General features: G+C 44.9%; 1 long non-coding RNA gene across 1 annotated transcript; it reads right to left on the reverse strand.

Moving 5' to 3' along the window:
- Positions 1 to 4592: 4592 nt before the first annotated feature.
- Positions 4593 to 16049, reverse strand: LOC140701051 (uncharacterized). The gene is made up of 2 exons (XR_012079811.1): positions 15898 to 16049; positions 4593 to 7995 (listed from the first exon to the last, which is right to left on the reverse strand). It is a non-coding gene; the product is annotated as an uncharacterized lncRNA (long non-coding RNA).
- Between the last annotated feature and the right edge of the window lie 49 nt (positions 16050 to 16098).

The following is a 16098-nucleotide window of genomic DNA, read 5'->3' on the forward strand; positions in this document are numbered from 1 at the left end:
CCTGGCATGCGGTAGGTGTTTGTTGAAACTTTCGTCCAAGGAAAATTTTGAAGAGCTGGAGATCCCCAAATATCAAGAGTGAAAAGAACATCCTGGAAGGGACGGTTCAGTCAGTCTGTTTTCTGTCTAGTGATCAGATTATTAACGTCACACTTGGGGAGGAACGTGGATCTCTACGGAAGGTAGTAGCACCATCTGCTACCGATTACAGCGCAGAGCTGTGCATTCTTAGGAATCATGAACAAAACATCTAAAAAAGGCATTTATGGTGATTTTTAAGGAAAGCAGCGTTGTGACCAACATCCTGTAGATGGTGAATTCTTTTTTTTGGTAGAACTATTTAGCTGTATTAGGTTCTGCATGCTGTACATACTGAAAAAACTAAAAGAATCTGGGGACTTTGAATGGAATTTCCCTAACATTAGGAAGGAGCAGCACCAGTTGGACGTCATAACTGCCAGCTGTGGAATTAATTCCAAGCCATTTTAAGTCCTGACGAGCTTGTTGTTTGGCGAGAGAAGAGCCAGCGTGTGTTCCAGAAGACCTGTGAAATCCGGGGTTCCGGTTCAGGGATAATCCTAGCTTCCCTGGAACGCTATTACACAGAGAGAAGAGACGTAAGACTTACAGGTTAGACTGGAAATACACAGAAGGTGACTTTGAACTTGCTGGCATCGGAGAGCACTGTGTCACCACTTCACCTTTTTTTGTTTGTTTTCACCCTCATTGCATAGTTAGCTGAATTGATCAAAGTTGAGCCCTGTTGTTTGTCACACACACACAGACACACATACACAGACACACAGACACACAGACACAGACATAGACACAAGATGGCCTCGCTCTCAGCTGGAGAGGGAGGTGAGAGTCGCTCAGACGGCAGCTCCCAGGCCTGGTCTGTGAGGCAGCGCCCTGTTTGGTCTGTTCACATGCCCATCAGAATGTGTCACTGAAAACTCTCGGAACATCAGGAACCTGAGACTCTGGGTGAAGAGATGGTCAAGTGATTTCAGCTCCTTCCTTGGGAGAAGCGATTCCGCCCCACCCCGACAAGGGAAGCTTGGAGGAAGGTGCTCTGTCACTTCCAGGAAGCACTTCTCCTGTCTGACGGGCATCATCTCAAATGCCAAATGGGCCGACGGAGGACAGACACCAGGACAGGACAGCGGCTCAGCCCTGAAAACTCCCGGGCAGCGCTGGACGGGGCTGGGCCATGAGGTCATCATACGGGAGCTCTGCAAAACAGCACGACTGGCAAGACACTGACAGATGCGTTTCATTTGCGTGAAAAACAAGTCCTTGTCTGCTCAGCCGAAAACAGATTTCATGTTTGAGCTTGTGCTCATTATTCCACCGTTAGACGCCTGTAACCATATTGTTTAAAATGCCCAGGATCCCACAAGAGTGTGACACTCAGTTTCCGTAGGTTTGTGACTGGCTCAGGTTGGACAGGACTGGATGTCGGCCAGTAGCATCCACCGTGCACTCAGTGCCAGCGGCCGAGAGAGTGAAGGGAAGAGACTGACAGGGAGGTCCACACGTAGGAACCATGACAGGTGCTTTCTGCAGAGCAGTGTAATAGCAGGAGCTCAAAGTAACACGCTACAGACGGGGTGGGGGGGCATCAGTGGTCAGAGGGTATCAGACAGCAGCTCAGGGCTCAGCTGGAGCCTGAGGTTCCACCTAGGGCAGCTTCAGGAAACACAGTGAGGGGCCGAGGGGGCCGCTCTGGTGGGAACACAGGCCCGGGGCTATGATTTTAAGGTAGTACCCCAAAATTAGGCTCAGAGAGCTGATTTCACCCGTCAAATCTAGAAGGCAGAATGAAACATCTGGTCTTATTTTATTCTAAAAAACACTATCTGTTTCTACCGAAGTTACTTTTATGTAAAAAACAAAAAATGGGTTCGTGCGACTCTGCAGTTATCTGACATTTGGTTTAATGAATTAATTCTCACCCACGTGGCACTGGATAGGAAAGGCGTTAACAGGGGGAAAGCTGGTTTACAAACAGGCTCAGCCGTTTCTGCCTGGCTTCACAGCCTTTTTTTGGTGGCAGTGGTCGAGTCGAGCGGTAAATTAGTGAGATTAACATTCTCAAGTGACCAAAATGGACACTGATCATTTCACAGAGAGGAAAATGAGACTCTGACCTATTTGCCCAAAGTCTCGTCTCACGGTTAGTAAATGGCTAAAGCTGGTTCCCAGTCCAGACCTAGCACCCCGGGTACAAGCCGCCACGTGGACTGGGATCCAGCGACACAAGGCCGAGCGTGTCTGCCAGTGAGCGCTGCCCATCTCCACGTCTCCAGGGAGTCAACAGGGACCCCCCCTCCTCCTCCTGGAACCACCATCTTGAGCTTGGAACAGCTTCTCGTGGGCTTCACCGCGGGCGAAGTGGGGGCCGTTTCATGCATTTCTGTACAATGGACCAAGGTTGAGCTCCACTGAAAACTATGCAGTACATCTGCATTAAATCTCCTTTTATTTCGGTGTCACTGACAATACTGAGGCCCACACCAACAGTGAGGAATTTGAAGATTATTTTTAATAGCAAAGCTGTCACCATAATGATGATACACCAGCCACACTGCAGGCCCGGATGGGAGGATGGAGAATGTTGGAGGCAGGTGCCTCCTCTTCCTCCAGGGCTGGTTCTTATGCGGATATTGCTTCCACCACCCTCAACTTTGGCACCCCCATCCATCCAGCTCCTCTGAGTCCAGAATAATTGTTGAAGTCCAGTTAGCAGAGCCCCAAGGGTGGGGAAGGTGGGGGGTTCCAACCCTTACATGTTTCAGAAATAAATTTCAGTGGAATATCTCAATCTGGCTAAGCAGGGCCTTTTCCATCTTTTTTGAGCCAGGACCCTCTTTAACAGTCTGGGGGAGCCAGTGGACGCCTTCTCAGAATATTTTCTAATGCATAAAATTACACACCATTCCAAAGGAAACCAGTTTTACTGAAATACAATGATCCAATATTTAAAAAATCTGGTGATATAGCAGTGTTTTATTCATGCATTAAGATCTGTCGGCAGATCTAACAGCTTCCATAGATCTGAGGCGGTGATGACCACAATGGTCTTTCAAGGACATCTACAACCATCATGTAAAACTGCTCACCTGCCTGTACACTGCTCCTGTATCCGTAACGGAAGGAAATGCGAAGTTTCAGTTTGAAGTTGGAGAAAATACAGATGTAACTTCTCCCCATCCAAGTTCACAAGTCTCTCGCGTTCTAGACAGACATTTGGGATCTGTGACCCTCGACTAAGAGCCCTGGACTAGTATCCCCTACCTGAAGGGCCAGCCTAGTCAAAGGCTTAATGTGCATTAAACGTTAGGGGTGATCGCAACACACGTCACGTCATTAGAGTTCCTTCCACGTGGAATGAATTTTCTGGGGTAATTAGTAAATATTTTTCAAACTTTTGGGACAAAGGAGAAGGCCAGCTAACAAAAGAGGGCTGTAACGAAGCCCAACCAGGAATCGAAGAAAGTCTAGAAGCCAGGTACTTCTGCAATGAACACTTAAGGAGGAATTTTTCAAGTACGTGACGGCAGACAGGAAGGCAACCACATGAATTTTCCCAGACCATCTGGATACCAGGTTCTCTGTCCCCGCTGTTGTAACTGCCTGGAGTTAATCTGACCACGCACAGTTCCTCTGTTCCTTTTGGGAGGAGACAGAAGCTGCTGCAGACTCTGAAGGGGTCTGAGTTAACAACCTCACTACGGGGTTAAGGTGAGAGCCAGTCTCAGGCCGGATGCAGATACAAACAGGTGACTATCAGACATCTACTGGCAAGGCGAGCACAGAACAGCTCATACAACCTGTTCTGGTGGAAGCTCAAGGAAGTTCCAGACCTCGACCCTTCAGCTGCTCTGCGCGTAAGTCCACCCGTCTACCCGGCAGATGCAACATTCCTGAGACTTGAAGGCTGAGCCCCCAGAGGCCTGCACACCCAGGCCCAACCTGTGGACACAGGCCACAGGCCTCCAGATCTGACACCTGCTCTTGCAATTTGACCCGTCCCCACTTAAATACCCTTCACTTCCCCAGCAGGAGCCTGGTTATGGCCTTTATTGTTAGTCAGCACGCTAAATAACAGGACACTACTCTCACCCATAAGACCCCACTTTTGATAGCCAGTATGCTTACGAGAGAAGGGGGGTTCCCTCAAGGCAGCACTGGGTGCCCCCTCCCAGACTTCCACATTCTCTGCCCCCACATTTTATCACGAAGATTCTCAAGCACACAGAGAACTTGAAAGAACCATAAAACGAACACCAAAACCCAGCATCTTATCAGCCATTCTCAGGTTCTTGCCTGCAGTAGAACACCTCCAAGGCTTACTAAAACACACGCTTCTGGCCTGAGAATGTGCATTTCCAACGTGTTTCCAGGCAAGGCTGATGCTGCTGGCTCCTGGACATCACTTTGAGAACCACAGACCTTGGCCCCACTGCTAAATGCTCTGCATGTACTTAGTCCCACCTCCCTCCCTCCAGCTCCTCTTGGATGCATTTCAGAGGCCTCAGCCCATAGTCACCCCTAAACCCTCCCAAAGGCACACTGTCAACTAGATCGATATTCCAACATGGATTTATTGAAGTGAAATTCACAGCACAATGTGGACTGGGCCATCTTTTGAAGTTTACTGAAGAGCACTTTGTCTATGGTGAAATCTCCTCCTCTTGGCATGTAGTTCTAGTTTAGAAAAACATCTGCAGCTGGGCACCACAATCAAGATATAGAACTTTCCCCTCAATACACAACGTCCACCAAGGCCCTTCGCAGTCACTTCCAGCCCTGGGCAACCACCGATCTGTTTCCTACCCTGACAGCTCACTGCTCCCGGAACATCATAGAGATGGACCACACGTTGTGGCCCAGCTCCCCCAGCACACGTGGCTGACCTGACCTGGGTGCTCTTTTGTTCCTTTGGTCACTGAGCTGTATGTCAGTGCTGGGAGCAGGCTGTTGGCTGGACGTTCTCAGAATTAAATTTTTGCCAATGGGCACACAGGCCATATCACACAGGCTGCACTGAAGTATTTAAACTCTGGTGCCCTCTCCCCTCCCCAGGCCGCCTCCCAGAACTCTTAGCGTCTTCCCCCGTTCTAGGGGTGGCCGGCAGTGCTGGGTGTGAGAAATTGGATAAACTCCCTCCATAATTACACTGTTACCCCACGCTTAGGCTAATTCCTCCTTCAGGCAATACATTCTTCTTCCTTTCTGAAGATTTTTTTTTGATTATTTTTTTCCCATTTAATTATGTAGAACACAATCTGACTTGGTATATACTCACCTGTAAGTCTTCCTCTCATGTTTACAACTCAACAGATGGGTGAACCCAGAGGGGCTGTTTTAATCGTTATATGGAACATGCTGTATTAGTATTTGAAATGTTATTCCAACACATTTCTTCTTTTTTACTCTAAAACCTCTTCATTATGTTGTCTGAGATCGAGCCACAAGAAAACGAAGGTGCCCAAGGTCAGTCCAACTGTCAGCCAGTCAGGTCTGTCGCTTGGTGGTTTCCAAATGCAGTGCTCTGACCACCACCTGGGGGCCTGGCTGGGGCTGGCCCTCTGAGAAGGGGCCCCCAAACATGGTGCTATCTTACCAGGCTGGGGTTCACAGGAAAACTGAGAGAAAGGTACAGAGATTCCTCATGTGCCCCTTACCCTTCCCTGCACAGGCACAGCCTTGCCCGTCACCAGAGGTACCCCTGTCACAGCTGACGGGCCCACATGGACACGTGATCATCACCCAGCCTGTGGTTTGTATCAGGGTTCACTCCCGGGGCTGCACATTCTGTGGGTTTGGGCAAATGTGTACGGACACGTATCCATCCTTATAGTCTCACACAGGGTATTTTCACTGCCCTGCAAATCCTGTGCTCTTCCTGTTCACCACCCCCTCCCCCCACCTCGATCTTTTTATTGTCTTCATAGCTTTGTCTTTTCCAGAATGTAATATAGTTGGCATCATACACTATGATTCTCAGACTGGCTTCCTTCACTTCATAATTACATTTAAGTTTCCTCCATGTTTTTTCATGGCTTGACAGCCCTTTCCCTTTGAGCACTGAATTATATTCCATTTTCTGGATGTAGCATAGTTTCTTACTGAAGGACGTCTTGGTTGCTTCCAATTTTTGGAGATTTTATGAGTAAAACTGCTGTCATCTTCTGTGTGCAGGTTTTTGTGTGGACATATGTTTTCAGCTCCTTTGGGTGAATACCAAGGAGCTTGACTGCTGGGTTGTATGGTAAGAGTGGGTTAGATTTGGTAAGAAACTGCCGAACTGTCTTCCCAAGTGGCTGCACCATTTTGCGTTCCCACCAGCAGAGCGAGGGTCCCTGTCGCTCCACGTCCTCCCCAGCACTTGGAGATGTCAGTGTTCTAGATTTTGGTGATTCTAGGAGTGTAGTTGTACCTCACTGCTGATTTAATCTGCATCTCCCTGAGGACAGATGACGTGAGCATGTCTTCACGTGCGTATTTGCCATCTGCATGTCTTCTTTGATGAGATGTCCGTTAGGATCTTTGGCAAGGCTGAGGTGGGAACTCGAGAATCTGCCATTTCACCAAGCGCCCGAGGGTCCTGACACAGGTAGTTTAATGGCCCACGAGCTTCCACAGATGATCTGGAAGACAGTGTAGGACCTTGAAATAACAGTCCCACTTAAGATCTGAAATCCGTATCAGAAAGGTTTCAACCTCAGGCAATTCCAGAATCCCAGAGAGGCGGCATGTTCATAGAGAGGAATACTGCAGTTAGGAAACATTCCGCTATAGAAGATTTAGTGATCTGACGTTTGTCATGTATCATGTAAAAAAGGAGGTTCTACATTTTTCTATAGTAATGGAAATTACTGATGGAGTGTTTAAAAAAAGATTATCAAATAAATATTCCTGTCATTCCATATCTGCACATATTTATTTATATACATTTATGTATGTATCCAGACAAAATGAATGAAAAATACCAAAATAGTCAGTGATTATCACTACCTGACAGGTTTATGGATAACTACAAACTCTTCTTACACCTTGATATCTTCTTCTGAATTTTATGCAATTAACACATTATTTTAATAAAAAATAAAAAATTTAAGGAAATAACTAATCACAAAGGAAGGTCTTGAAAGACCAATCCAACCAGAATCACTTCATTCGATAGATGACATCTTAGAAAAACATTACATTTGGTAATTCTGTTTTTTTTTAAATCCACGTTTTCTCAGTTGGGTTATAAATGAACAGCATTCATACTCAGTGGACAATGGGAAAGCTGGCTGTCAGGTCCTCTTCTAGGCTGGGAGCTCCTTAAAGGCATTTCTGCCTGTGGGCGCTGACCCAACACCCAGCATTTCGCATTTTGTGCTGGGGAACTAGCGAGGTCGGTGCTGAGGCGCTGAGTAGCGTGTGCCAGGCTGTGGGCCCGGAGGGAGGGCACCCCGAGCTGATCTGAAATCCTGGAGGGCCCAGGGCATCACAGGGCCGAGCAGGTCTGAAGCCTAAGGGGTGAGACAAACTGCGCTTGTTGATTTAGTAAACAGGTGGCTGTGTGCCCAAACTGTTCAAGGCGGATAATGTTGCTGTGCGTGGGTCGCAGTTTCAAGGGGGACACCTGAATATGCGTGTGTATTTATATTTACACACACACACACACACACACACACACATATGTATATATAAAGTATATATTCTAGAAAGAATAAGTGTTTTCTAAATGTCAAAAAATACAAAATCGAGTGTTTCCAGGCAGCCTCTCTGGTTGGGGCAGCGCACCCTTTAGCCAGCAAACTCTCCTGGGTGAGGCCCAGCACTGGGGCCGGGTCTGGATCCGCTTGTGAGCTCTGGCCCTGAGCTGTGCTGACAAGGACTCCAAGAGAAGCCGCTGTGAGCCGCCCCCTGCCAGGACCCCACTGCATCCCTGCAGCCCCACGAGGGCGAGGCCGCGCCTTGGGGTCTCCGCACCTGAAAGAGAAGGGAAGGAGAGCAGCATTTACTTTGAGAGGATTTTGTGCCCCTCCCTGGAGGGGCGGATGTGAAGTGCTGAAGGTAGACCTGGCTCGGGGACGCTGGTCAGTTGTGTTAACGTTGCTGCTGCAGAAACACGGACACTCATGAGCAGCGAATACTCCCAGGCCACTCCCACCACGAGGCTCATCCTTGAGGCTAACTGGCAGGTCCGAGCATCCAGTCCGGGTTCAGCTTTTCTCCCTCTTCTTGGTGTCACCCTCCCCTCCTGGGCAGGCTTCCCACGACGGTGGGAAGGGGCTTCGATGGTCCCAGGAGGCGCAGCAGGTGGGGTCAGGGAGAGCAGAGGCCCCCGGTCCTCCTAGCCAGGGGACAGGCCGAGGGCACGGCTCACGGGGCCACAGAAAGCTCAGTACTCAGGACAAAGCTAGCGTAAAAATAATGGGGAAGGACTATGTGAAAGTGGCCAAGCCATGTCAATCACTGCAAAATTGCCAGAAAAATTTTAAGTTTTCTGATGAAAAAGCAGAGGAACTACTCCTTCTGTTCTGCACAGCAGGAAGCTTCATTTTATTTAACAGGACACAAAAAGAAACTTTAAAGAAAGGACACAGCACAGCATCAAGGAGCCTGAAGGAGGCCTAGCCCACTGCAAAGTGCCTCTACAGATTCCCTATTTTCTCAAAAACCCAAACTCTGGCATCACTGTCATTACCACCACTGCTGCTCCTGCTCTAATTATCTTCACAGCACCAAAGGGAAACAATTAAAAAGAGAGAGAATCAGAGTTAACAACTGTCTAAATAAAATGAAATCTCAGCGGGTTAGAGTCAGGACTTAAAACCTAGATGTTCTGAGTGCCGCTTTTTTGGCTTGTTTTTCATTTGTCTGTTTCCTTGGGCTTTCCTCTGTCTATGACATATTAGAGTCTAGGGTGAGTGGGTGGAAATGAGCCTGAATATCTTCTGGAGCCAAGTAGCAGGGAAGCAGAGAGTTCTAGGGTCAAGTCAAAAAGACCTGGGATGGAGCTGGAAGCTTCCACTGGCCAAAGAAAGGACAATTTGAACAAAAATAAAGTGATTACACTGGATTGAAATACTTTAAAAATGTCGAAATCTAGGAATTCACAAGGACACTAAAACCGACGGCAACACCCTCTTTGGTCACCTTGGGAGAACGTGAGGGACCAACTTTTTATTTTGAAAATTGGTAAATAAAAGTAAGGAATTAAGTATTTATATTCTGCCTTTCCAACATGAACTGTGGTCCTGGGTAACCAGATAGTAGACGAGGGGAGGCTTCTGTTTACAAAGTTGTTCGGCTAATAAATGAGGAAAAAAGATGGAATTAGAACATTACCATTGTGTCACCCTTGTCTGGGCTCTTGGCAAGAAGTATCCACAGCAAGTGTGAAAGCACACACCACTGCCACTTGTGAACTGCTCTTGCCAAAAGCTTCCAATCTAAACCTGATCTAGCATCTAAATCTAACTCCTGATTTACGGGAACACAGAGGACAGGACACCAGCTAAAGGACACTCAAACGGAGCTGCACTTGGTAAAGGCCAGAAGCTGGGAAAACTACAAGACAGACAACCCACTTTCTTCATCAAAAAAAAACTGCAAGGAAAAAAGAGATGGAAGGTGAGCTTATGGTTTAAAGGAGAATTAAGTTTGTGAATTTTATGTTACATAAATAATACCTCAACCAAGCTGCTTTAAAAAGCTAATTAAGAGGCATATCAACCAGGAGACACAGATCTTATTTGGATCCTGATAAAAAAAACTGCACACACACAAAAAAAGACAACTGGAAGTTTGAATGCTGACTGCCTGTTTGATAATACTAAGTAACTGATGTTCAAAAATTTTAGGAGTAATAATGGTATCGTGGTTATGTGTTAAAAGAAGAATCTTATCTTTTAGTGATATATACTGAAATATTTACAGATGAAATAATATTGTTTCTGGGATTTGCTTCAAAATAATCTGGGAAGGGGAAAGTGAGTGAGGTATCACTGGAACCAGGCATGTTCCCCGTTGATAACTGTGGAAGGTGGGTGAGACAGACACCTGCAGTGTCACAGTAGCGCTCTCTACTTCTGCATATATTTGAAAATCTCCATGTTGAAAACTTTTTAAAAATTAGTATTTAAGTATGCAAGTATGTAAAAGAATACTTGTCCAAGTTTTTTAAAAATGTTAAAAAATTTAAAAACAACATAATGCAGGTAATTTAATATTTTTGGTACATCCCTGGAATGGAATACTGTACTCCCATTACTAATGGAGATGTTTATATGTTGTAAATGGTAAAAGCAGCTTATAAAGGCAATTTTAACTTAATTAAAATATTCTAGAAGTATGTTCAGTGCAAAAAGAAACTCAATATGGAGGCGTTAACTCCCCCTCTCCCATCTCCACTGACACTCAAATCCTCTCTCTTGTGTATTTTTTAACTTTTTATTGAAGTGTGGTTGATTTACAAGGTTAGTTTTAGGTGTACAGCAAAGCAATTCAGTTATATATATACATACACACATATATATTTTCAGATTCTTTTCCATTATATGTTGTTACAAGAAATTGAATATAGTTCCCTGTGCTATACAGTAGGACCTTGTTGTTTATTTTATATGTAGTAGTGTGTATCTGTTAATACTAAACTCCTAATTTATCCCTCCCCTACCCTTTCCCTTTGGTAACCATAGTTTGTTTTCCATGTCCATAGGTCTAATTTTGGTTTGTAAATAAAATTTGTATTTTTTTGAAGATTCCACATATAAATGGTATTATACGACATTCATCTTTGTCTGACTTACCTCACTTAATATATAATCTCTAGGTCCATCCATGCTGCTGCAAATGGCATTATTTTATTCTTTTATCATGGCTGACTAATATTCTATTGTTTATATGTATCACATCTTCTTTATCCAGTCATCTGTTGATGTTCTTAGCAATGATTTTTTTTTAATCTGACACCAAAACCAAAAAAACCCCAAAAACCAAAACAGAACCAAAAATAAACAAGTGGGACTACATCAGACTTAAAAGCTTCTGTACAGCAAATGAAATCAGCAATAAAATGAAAAGGCAGCCTACCGAATGGGGGAAAATATTTGCAAATTGTATATATGAGAAGGGGTAAATAACCAAAATATACAAAGAACCCACACAACTCAGTAACAACAAAACAGTCCAATTAAAAAATGGACGAGGAGCTGAATGGACGTTTTTCTAAAGAAGACAGACCAACAGGTGCATGAGAAGATGTTCAACATCATTAATCATCAGGGAAATGCAAATGAAAACCACAACGACGTATCACCTCACACCTGTTAGAATGTCTTTTATCAAAAAGACCACAAATAACAAGTGTTGGTGAGGATATGGAGAAAATGGAACCCTTGTGCACTTTTGGTGGGAATGTAACTTGGTGCAGCCACTATGGAAAACAGCATGGAAGTTCTTCAAAAAATTAAAAACAGAGCTACCATATGATCCACCAATTCCATTTCTGAGTATTTACCCAAAAGAAAGTGAAAACACTAACTCAAAATGCTATCTGTACCCCATGTTCACTGCAGCATTATTTACAATAGACAAAATATGGAAATAACCTAAGTGTCCACCACTGGACAAACGTACAAAGATCAACTGTACATAAGAAACTACTACTTAGCCATAAAAAAGAATGAAATCTTGCCATTTGTGACAACATGGATGGACCGCGGGGGCATTACGTTAAGTGAAATAAGACAGAGAAAGACAAGTACCATATGATCTCTGTTATACGTGGAATCGTAAAACAAACAAAACTAAGCTCATAGATACAGAGAATAGACTGATAGTTACCAGAGGCAAGGGTGGAGGGGTTAAGGAGTGGGAGAAATGGGTGAAGAGGGTCAAAAGGCTAAAAAAAACTTAAAAAACAAACAAAAAGTAATACCCATAAATCACTTGATAAAATAGTAATGTTCAATATTCTTATATGGCATATATAAATACACAGACACACACAGACACACAAAACCCTTATTGGTGGAAATGTAAAACGGTGCAGCCAATAGGGAAACGTGTGGTGGTCTCTCAAAAAATTAAAAATAGTATTACTATATGATCCGGCAATCCCACTTCTGGTATACATCCAAAATAACTGAAAGCAGGGTTTTGAACACACATGTTCAGAGCAGCATGTTTCACAACAGGCAAGAGGTGGAAGCAGCCCAAGTGTCCACTGAGACGTGAACAGGTAAAGAAAACGTGACACATACACACAACAGAACATTAATCAGGGGGAGGGTATAGCTTGCTGGTAGAGTGCGTGCTTAGGAGTTAGCATGTACAAGGTCCTGGGTTCCATCCTCAGTACCTCCATTAAACAAACAAACAAACAAACAAACAAACAAACAAACAAACTAACCCACCCCCTGAAAGAAAACACTGATCAGCCTTATAAAGGAAGGAAATCCTGTCACATGCTACAGTATGGATGAATCCTGAGAACAACATGCTCAGTGAAATAAGCCAGACACAAACAGACAAATACAGTGCAACTTCCCTTATATGAGGTACCCAGCGTAGTTAAATTCACTTTTTAGACAGAAAGTAGAACGGTGGTTGCCAGGGGCTAGGGGTCAGGGAGGAGAGATGGGGAGTCCTTGATAAATGAGTACCAAGTTTCTGCCTGGCAAGGTGAAAAATCTCTGGAGAGCTGCTGTGAAACAATGTTAATATACTTAATGCTACTAAACTGACTAAACTGTTTAAAGCATACAGTTTAAAAGTTATCTACAATCTAATCATTTAAATGCTTAAAATAAGGGGTCACTTTAAAAAGACAGAGATATTTCCACTCTTTGAAAAGCAAATGTGACCTGGCATTCTGTTCCACTGGCTTAAAATCTACAAGTGAGATGGTTCTGAGAACAACCCGAGAAAGGGATTAAAAAGTGGACTCCTAAACCCCATACCTCAGAGCGTGTTTTAGTGGGAGCAGCCTTTAAACACACTACCTCCCCATGCCCAGCTGTAACGTGAAGAATGGCTGGAGGTGACACTGCAAGACCGGTTAGGAGCGTCAGGACTGGTTCAGCGCAGCACTGCTTGTAGTGCCAATGCCAAGCAGGCACGCATGCTCATTTGTGAAAATACAGTTTTTAGGGTAATATAAAACTGCCTATCTTTTAAGTAATACAGTAATAATTATACTGCCTGTAGGTTTAATTCTTCTAGAAATGGTTATGGAAATGCATATATTTTTCCCACTCTTGGTAACAAACAGATGCTTTACTGAGTGCTTACATACACTTTGTGAAACAGAACCCCATAAATCAATATGGGGCTTATAAATGCCATACACCTGGTCTCCCACAGATGCATCTGAAGGAAAAAGTAATTTGAAAAGCTTTAATAACTCCTTAGAGAGGTTCAAATTTATAATCCACAACTTTTATAAAAAGAGTCAGAAAATTCTATAACACACACACTCCATTAAGTCTTTTCCAGAAACACATTTCATACATATTCAAGAGTATCTGTTTTCCTGCCATGAGAAGCTGTCCTTCCTAATTTCAACAGCAGAAGCAGCCATGGAGCTGCAGTCACTAAGGAGTATTCTGTAAGACTTCTTATTACTTTTTTCTGATTTTAATTAGGATAATTTACCTTTCCCTCAATTCAAAATGCCAGAACATGTTTTAAAAAAGAGAGAGAGAAAGAAAAGGTGAAGTAAAGAAAGCTCGATGACCTATTTTTCACATACCTCAAATGTTCACTCTTTTAAAAAAATTTACTGTGGCAAAATATATATAACATTACATTTATGATTTTAACTATTTTTAGGTGTATAATTCAGTGACATTAAGTATGTTCACATTGTTGTGCAACCATTATTACTATCCACTTCCAGAACTTATTCATTGTCCCAAATAGAAACTCTGTACTCATTAAATAATAGCTCCCCATTCCCACCTCCTGCCAGGCCCAGCTAACCTCTATTCTGTGTTTTGTCCCTATGAAGTTACATATTAGACATGCCTCATAGAACTGGAACCATGTAATACTTGCTCTTTTCTGTCTGGATAATGTCACTTGGCACAATGTTTTCAAGGCTCATCCTTGTGGTGGCAAGTATCAGTTCTTCACTCCTTTTTAAGGCTAAATCATATTCCATGGTATTTATAGCCATTCATCTACCGACAGACACTTGGTTGTTTCCACTTTTTGACTACTGTGAACAATGCTGCTATGAACATTAGTGTTACCTGTTCCAATTCCTGCTTTCAGTTCTCTTGGGTATATACCTAGAAGTGTAATACTCATTTGTGTAAATGCTAAAGAGAAAGAGAAATGATGCCTATACTTACATAGTATAGTCTGTGCTCAGAGCTGGACCTGGAAGGCCAAGTTAGGTGGACTGAGGGATGCTGAAAAGCTACCTTAACTGTTCTAAAATGTAGCTTCAGTTCCATGGCCTCAAGGTATTGGGAAATTCTGTTTTGGTGAGACTGTTATTTGGAAAGGTCCAAAATGAGAGCTGAGAAAGAAACTAAAGGCCCCAATACCACCAATAAAAGGTGGTGAGGTTCTTCATTTTCACAGGTTCTATCTTTTCCCTTTAACTGATTGACGAGAGTGCCCTCATGTGTCTGTATTTTTATACTCCAGAGGTTTTGAAAAATATTTAATGTTGGAATCACAGAATTGAGGAGGAAATTTAAATATCTTTAAAAAAACTGGATACTGAATACTAACTGCATGCAAGGGCCCATCCCTAAGCACGTGATACAAATCATATACACATAAGCAGATCTAAAATGTTTAGCTACAATGTAAAGAATAAAAAACCACACCCCTCTTAGTGAGAAAGAGTGCATTCCTAGCACCTCAGAAGCAACCTGGATGCCCTTCACACACTGCATCACCCCGACTCTCAGAGGGGACACTCCCCTGAATTTAGTGTTTCATCTCCTTGCTTTTCTTTGTAGTTTGAACATGTGTGTCTGTTTCCCTAAAAAGCATTTTTTTGGAGGGGGAGGGGGAAGTGGTTTCTATTTTTGAGCTCTTCATAAACTGAATCCTATTGTATGTATTGTTCTGTGACTTGCTTTTTAAAAAAATTCTACCTTTAAAAAAGCATGTTGACTCATTCATTTACTTTCAAGTCTTTATAGTATCCTACTTTATTAATATTCTTTGGGTAGATATTCAGATTGTTTCCAGTTATTATTAATAAAGATGTCAGAACAGTGTTCAGTGTGTTGCCTGGTGCTCAGGCGTTAACAGTATACTAACAGGGACAGGGTATACTAATAGGAGTGGAATACACATGTCCAATCTGGGAAATTCAAGCACGTAGTGTAGTTCGCTCACTCCTTAGTTAGTTCTTTTGTTTTCCTTGCGGGGGGGGGACCCAGGTGCCCGTGCGCGCTCAGCACGCGCTCTGCCGCGAGCTACCCCCCAAGGCGGCTCGTGTCGGCTGCCGCGAGGCAGGACCCCGCTGGTCGGGCCCCTGGACACGGGGCCGCTTCCAGCTCTCCGTCCCCAAGAGCCGTGCGGCCAAGTACATCCTCACAGGGTGTCGGGCGTGCGTCCCCGGGGAGGGGGACTGGCGGCGCGAAGGCGGCCCGCAAGACCGCCGCCAGCGTCCCGCGCCCGCACCTGCCCACCGCCCGCCGCCCGCCGCCTCCCCGGCCCCGGGCCCGCCGTGCGCCTCGCCGACGCCCCTCCCAGCCCGGGGCGGACGTTCTCCCCTCCCCGCGACGCTGCCTGTTCCACTCTAATCTCGTCAGACTTTCCAGCCTTTTCTGCTTGGCGCCCGTCGGGTCACGCAGCCCTGGCCACCGGCCATGAAGGCAGCCCACTCCACTCCAGAACGCTCGCGCGCTCGCTTACCTTCCGCACCCCGCCGTCCGCGGTCCTCGGGTCCCTCCCTCAGCGCGCGAGCTCTCAGGTTGGCTACCGACGCCACCGCCTCGCAGCGACCCGCTTGCCGGCGCGCGCCTTTTTCTCCGCACGCAGCGCGCAGGCACGCCCCGCGGGCTCCGTGCCGCCTAGTGCGCATGCGCCGGGGACGCCCCGCCCCCACGCCGGTCT

This window comes from Vicugna pacos, chromosome 14 (assembly GCF_048564905.1).
Source record: "Vicugna pacos chromosome 14, VicPac4, whole genome shotgun sequence".
Lineage (NCBI taxonomy): Eukaryota > Metazoa > Chordata > Mammalia > Artiodactyla > Camelidae > Vicugna > Vicugna pacos.